At 43.1% G+C, this 7189-nt stretch overlaps 1 non-coding gene across 1 annotated transcript; it reads right to left on the bottom strand.

Moving 5' to 3' along the window:
- Nucleotides 1-3156: 3156 nt before the first annotated feature.
- Nucleotides 3157-3238, bottom strand: trnal-aag (transfer RNA leucine (anticodon AAG)). Its single transcript has one exon. It is a non-coding gene; the product is annotated as a tRNA-Leu (tRNA).
- Nucleotides 3239-7189: the final 3951 nt, after the last annotated feature.

Below are 7189 nucleotides of genomic sequence, written 5' to 3'. Positions count from 1 at the left end.
TATCCGCACTCACACCTAGGGACAATTTAGAGCGTCCAATCAGCCTGCCATGCATGTTTTTGGAAGTAATAGTTACCTATTAAATTGGCAGCAAAGATGAGCGTGAAAGATCTTGATATTATGGGAAGAATTGTTAACGGTCCTCATACCGTATGTCGGAAAGACGAAAAAACACAAACATAAAATGAAAAAGTTCCAATTGGTGAAAAAAAAGCCCTTTATTCAAGTCAAGAAACTTGTCTGGACCACTGACAAAATAGGAGATACCCAGAATTTGTTAAGCTATGGCACATGTTGGGATTTGAACCCACACCTACTGAGAGACTGGAGCATGAATACAGCACCTTTGAACTCAACCTGAGTAAAGCCATCCGTGAATGTAAGCTTGTTGATAAATTTATCAAATTTTGGGGCACCGCAGGAACATGGTTTGCACATCAACATTCAGGGTAGTCTTGTCCGAACTCCCCTAAATTAGAACGTGACAGAGCCTCCTTAGAAAAGAGGCAAAACTGCTTCAAAGGCAACCAGCAAAATCGAGTTGCAATTTGGTCGGGTCCTCAGCCTTGTCAAGCGCTGAGAGCAACGAAAGAGGACGCTGAACTCAGCAGCAGAGTGGTGCAGTGATGGCATAATGGACCCATAACCCAGAGGTCAATGGATCAAAATCATCCTCTGCTATCTGGTGATTTCATGCAAAGCAAGCTGGAGAATTCCTGTCCATGTGTTGCTCTTAAAAGGAGAACCCATGATGGGCCCTCATCCCTTATGGTAGCAACAAAAATCAATAGAAACAACAATTCAAATTAGTCCACTTTTTGCCAAAAGCAGCATTTTATTTCACTCAAGAAGGTTGTCTTGGGCACCAAGAAAAGTGGACAGGATGACAGCCAATATTGAAATTGCAGTGGTGGGATTTAAACCCACCCCTCGTGAGAGACTGGAGCCTGAATCCAGCGCCTTTGACCGTTCGGGCACACGACCTGCCTGCCACATGTCATCTAAAAACTGCACTTTGTTGGCATATTGAATAAGCATTGGGACACCTGCCGTGTGGTCTGAACACCAACGTCCAGCGTAGTCTTCGACTGGCGCAGCGCTAGCGTGCTGGGCCAATGACCCAGAGGTCGATGGATCGAAACCATTCTCCCCTATCTGGACTTTGCAGTTGAATCTTTATGTTGAGCAAGCCACAGAAATTCTTTTATGTGGAACTCTTCAAAAGAACTTTAGGGATGCTGAAGTTGAGAATGGTCTACTCAGGAATTCCGTCACATGGCAATTTAGCCTTTCTCAGTTCACTCAGCTCAAAAAGTACACATGAGTCTTCCTTCCCCTGTGTTATTCTGAATCCAAGGTTTTGTGACCAGATAAGTTTACAGTCTGGATTTGTTTTAAAGGCAAAGATGTTGTAATTTCCGGAAGAACTTTGATGGGTCTTGATGCCTTAAGGCAGCAAGAGAACAAAAAAAAAGAACCAGAAAATTCAAATGGTTCCACTTTGTACCAAAACCAGCCCTTGATTTCACTGAAGACGTTTGTCTGGCTCACTGAGAAATTTGGGCAAGATCGGATCTAACAAAGAAATGGCAGTGGTGGGATTTGAACCCACGTCTCCTGAGAGACTGGAGCCTAAATCCAGCGGCTTAGACCACTCGGCCACACGTCATCTAAAAACTGCACTTTGTTGGAATATTGAATAAGTATTTTTTGCGTGTGGTCTGAACATTCAGGGTCGTCTTGTCTGATCTACCCTTGTTTTTAATGTGAAAAAGCCAACTTGGATAAGCGGCGAATGGCCTCAAAGACAACCAGCACAGTCCAGTTTCAATTTGGTCGGGTCCACAGCCTTATCAAGCGCTGAGAGCAATGAAAAAGTCTCCTGAGCTCAGAAGCAGAGTGGCGCAGCGGTCGCGTGCTGGGCCCATAACCCAGAGGTCGATGGATCGAAACCATCCTCTGCTATCTGGACTTCTGTGAATCTGTGGAACTAAACTAAACAAGCTGTGGATTTCCACTCATGTGTTGCTTTTGCAAAGAGCTATTGGAGTCCTGAAATGAAGAATGATCTTGTCCAAAATTCGGGCATGTGGAGATTTACCCTTTCTCAGTTCACTCACCTGAAAAATGAAACATTTGTTGTCCTTCACTTGTCTCATTCTGAGTCCAAGGTTTCGAGACCAGATATGTTTACAGTCTGGATTCCTGGGAAATGCAAAGAGAAAGAAATTTAGGGAAGAACTTTGATTGTTACAATACAATACAATACAATACAATACATGCTGATTTATATAGCGCTTTCACAACAGCGGCAGCTGTAAAAAAGCGCTTAACAAAACAGTTAACATAAAGTAAAAGAATAAACACAACAGGTCTGATATCTTGCGGCAGCAACAGAACTCACAAGGAACAGAAATTCAAATTGGTCTACTTTGTGCCAAAAGAAGCACTTTATTTCACCTAAGAAGCTTGCCTGGGTTACAGACATTTGGACAGGATGACAGCCCATATTGAAATGGCAGCAGTGGGATTTGAACACACGCCTTCTGAGAGACTGGAGCCTAAATCCAGCGCGATGGACCACTCGGTCACACTACCTGTCCAACTATGTCTCAGAACTGCACCTTGTTGGTATATTGAATAAGCATCGGCACCCCTGCCGTGTGGTCTGAACACCAACATCCAGCATAGTCTTCTCAGATCTCCCCTTGTTTTTTACGTGATAACTCCAACTTGGTTAAGAGGCGAACTGCCTCAAAGACAACTAGCACAGTCCAGTTGCCATTTGGTCTGGTCCTCAGCCTTGTCAAGCGCTGAGAGCAATGAGAGAGTCTCCCGAGCTCAGCAGCAGAGTGGCGCAGCGGTAGCGTGCCGGGCCCATAACCCAGAGGTCGATGGATCGAAACCATCCTCTGCTATCTGGACATCCCACGAGAATCGGGGAGCTTATGCAATGCAAGTTGTAGAATTCCTTCCATGTGTTGCTTTTCGAAGGAAGACCCACGATGGGTCCTCATACCTTATGGCAGCAACAGAAGTCAATAGAAACAATAATTCAAATTAGTCCACTTTTTGCCAAAAGCAACATTTTATTTAACTCAAGAAGGTTGTGTTGGGCACAAAGAATGTACGACTGGATAACAGCCAAAATTTAAATGGCAGTGGTGGGATTTGAAACCACGTCTCGTGAGAGACTGGAACCTTAATCCAGCGCCTTAGACCGCTCGGCCACACTACCTGCCACATGTCATCTAAAAACTGCACTTTGTTGGAATATTGAATAAGTATTGGGACCGCGCGTGTGGTCTGAACACCAATATTCAGGGTACCGGTCGTCTTGTCTGATCTACCCTTGTTTTTAATGTCATAAAGCCAACTTGGATAAGAGGCGAACAGCCTCACAGTCAACCAGTACAGTCCAGGTGCAATTTAGGCGAGTCCACAGCCTTATCAAGCGTTGAGAGCAACGAAAGAGTCTCTTGAGCTCAGCAGCAGAGTGGCGCAGCGGTCGCGTGTGCTGGGCCCATAACCCAGAGGTCGATGGATCGAAACCATCCTCTGCTATCTGCCGGAATCTTGTGAACTTATGCGATGCAAGCGGTGGAATTCCATTCATGTGTTGTTCTTGACAAGAGCTGCTGAAGTCAAGAATGGTCTTCTTTAAGTTCAGGCATGTGTCGACTTTCCCTTTTTCAGGTCACTTCCCTGAAAAAGCAAAAATGAGTTTCCAGTCTGGATTCCTGTTTAAGGCAAAGAGAAAGAAATTTAGGGAAGAACTTGATGGGTCCGGATACCTTATGGCAGCAAGAGAACTGAATAGATACAGAAATTCAAATTGGTCCTATTTGTGCCAAAAGCAGCACAGTCAAGAAGCTGGTCTGGGGCACCCAGAAATTTGGCCTCGATCACAGCTAATACAGGATATGGACCCACACCTTCTTCATCCAGCCCCTTTGAGTACTCGGCCACAACACCTGGAAGCATTTGTTTAGTAATGGAAGTGTTTTCGGCAACTTTTTCATTTTTTCATTTTTGGGGTGTGGGTGGATATTTTGTTGTTCCACGTTTGAGAAATACTTTGAAGTTTACACTTGCCAACTCTTTGGCTGTGGCACATGGGGCGTGGCCCTTTAAGGAAGGAAAATAAATCGCTTCTCGTTGTGTCAAAAGAGAACTCTAATTCACAGAACAGCTGAGCGTTTGACAAAAAGGATATCACATTAAGAGTTTCAGAAAGTGCAGTGGTGATATTTGCACTTATATCTCTTAACACTTTGGAGTTCAAATGAAACACCTTTGACCTCTTGGCCACACTACCTGACTAGGAGACTAGAAAAAGGGAGAAGTGTTGGCAAATTTAACACATTTAACGCTTGGACATGCCTCAGACTTGGAGTATCAATTGTTTGCACTCCATCTCGGTTCATCTTGTCTTCCCTCACTTTGTTCATAACTTTGATAGAGTGCTCGGATCAGAGGCGAAAGGTCTTCAACCGCAATAGTCCAGTTGTGATCGGTTCGAGACGTAAGGCTTCAAGAGTGTACAGTACAGTCGAAATTCTTTCAGGTTCGCGGACCAGTGGTCCAGCCAAGTGTGCTGGGCTCATAACCTGGAGCTACCAGTAAATGGACTGAAACCATTTTTTGCTATTTTGAGATGGTTGTTTCTTGGTGGTATTCTTCAATGTCGGATTTGGTGCAACTTCTTTCAAGTGTTGCTTTTGAAGATCTACATTGTCAACTCATTGGGTGTGGTACCCATAACAAATGACCCTTCCCTCAATTCACTTCGCATTGGAAAAATGTCTTCAATCGGCACCGAACATGATCTCACTCCTTCAATTCATTTCTTTACATAATGTTCTTTTCCATACAAAACTGAATCTTCGCAGTCCTGTCACTTCACATCTACCTCCTCAAAATATTGTGGGTCAATCTGTTTCACTATTTGCGATACTATTGTGCGCATCTAATCGGTTAGAGGGCCACATTGGCTCCCCAGATGTATTTTTTTTCTGGGTGAGTTAGGTAATGCTGCTGTTGCTGCCCTACTTTTGCGCTACGCAACATCACGCACGCGCACACGCAGGCAACTCCAAACTGGACCGGTCCTGATGTACGACGTGTGCCTGTCTGCCAAGTATCCATGGAGAGGACTGTTCGGTGCTGACCTTCTCATTTGCAGGTTATATAAGCAACAATCTCGGCACGAATGAGAAACCCAGAGGTGAGGAGAAAACGGCAGTGGGCGGGGCATTGACATCAAATTAGCTTTCACGTGTGAATGTGAAAAAAAGGTGGATCAAGAATATAGTTCACAAATGTGTCATCATATTGCTATGTGGAGGGCTCATAAATTCACATTGTGTGCACAGTCACTATCTTAGAACTGTATAATGACAACGTTGTTTGGTTTAAGTCGTTGCCGATGCTGTACTTCTAAGACGATTCAGTGGTCTCAACTTAATTCGACCACGTCTTCATCAAAAACATGAAACATTTGGAAACTTCCTGCTCCATATTCCCAACGATGGGACTGTTGTGTTTAATTTGAAATTGATTCAATATTCAACATGAAAGGAGGATGAATAGATTTTCAAGAACAAAAAGTTCATTCACATCTTTGATTAAATTAACATCAGTAGAGTGCGAAACAAAATATTCTGCAGTGTAAAAGGCATATTTTCCGTGAAGAGATTAAAAGTGGTGTCGTTAACAGTAGCATTTGTAAATCATGATACCATCGCAAGACCTCAAATGCTATCTTTTTATTTTTTTGTGCTTAGTTCTGAATGTGTAAATTGCAAAATGGTTAACTGTCATCTTGCACTACAACTGTTTGGATTTCGACAATAATTATTCAATGATAAAAGATGATTTGATTTATACGTGTGTATGCGTGACCTTGACTGTGTGTGTGTGTGTAAACATATACATATGCAAAAAGAGCATACTTATTTACATACCTATTTGCACTGTCAATAGGTCTGTCCTGTATGTGTGTATTTGTAATTTTGTCAACAAGAGCAAGCCCATACTATATTATTCCATTTGACCCCCTTCCTCACAACCTTTTGTCATGTTTTTGTCTCTCACCCTCTGTGAGTGACCTACATTTACCATGCTTGCATAAACTCTTCCTGTCCAGCTTGCCATCGCTATAATTGAGCTGCACAAGACTGAGTGCATTCTCGGCAGTTGTGATATTTTCGAGCGGCGCGGTACGTAACTCGATCCTGCTTTCCTCTCATCTGTGAAAAGTCATCACTCTGCAAGCTGTCGATGTACTGTAACGATTGCTCGGAATGGGGATTGACGTACTGGACATTCTGAGAACGTTGACCGTGGTGCTCCTATTAATAGCTGCACAAAACATAAGACTGCCCAGTGTCTGACCAAAAAGTCAAGGGCCTGGTCAATCCAGTGGCGCCCAATACGTCGATTGCGAATGACCGATTGGACTGGAGAGAAATGGAAAAAAATAAAAGAAATACAATTGTGTGTCTGTGTGTGCGTTATTAATATAATGTATTTTTGTGTGAGTGCACACTGCACCCAAATCATCCTATCACTTTCACAAAAATTATAAAAAAAAAAATATATATATATTTATACGCACATTTTTTTATATATATAAAAGCAGGAGGTCACTGAAGTTATGGTGGCGCATGATCTGCATCATGGGAAGCTGTTAGCGGTCAGCAGGCTGCAATTGCAGCTTGTGATCAGAGCTGTTGTGTTATACATTTTTTAACATTATTATTATTGTCATTCAGAGTTTGTTTCATGTAGCACTCACCAATGGCACTGGTAAAGAATGGGAATCTGGAGTGTACGTAAGATAGTTTCTGTACTTAACACGCTGCAGCAGTGCATCCCATGCCTCCGCGTCAGGTCTCGACTAAGGTAGGTTGTGATTTCCATTTTACAAACTCACAAACTATTGTATCTACTTTATTTTGCTGTTTCGTTCATATTAGGGACTATTATGGTTGTTGCTCAGCATGACATGCGTGTGTGCGTGCTTGCGTATGAGCTCGTGTGCATGGGCGCGTACGTGCATGCGTGCATGTGCGGTCACGGATCGATCATGGGAGGTTGGTTTCTTGAAAAGTAGATCTTTGGTCAAAAAAGGTTGGGCACCCTTGTCTTAATCTAAGAATTAATCATTCAGAGGTGTCGCTTTCCT

This window comes from Hippocampus guttulatus, chromosome 2 (assembly GCF_054856545.1).
Source record: "Hippocampus guttulatus isolate MCC_2025c chromosome 2, RoL_Hgut_1.0, whole genome shotgun sequence".
NCBI lineage: Eukaryota > Metazoa > Chordata > Actinopteri > Syngnathiformes > Syngnathidae > Hippocampus > Hippocampus guttulatus.
Note: the sequence above shows the minus strand (reverse complement) of the source record. Positions and strands in the feature narration are given on the sequence as shown.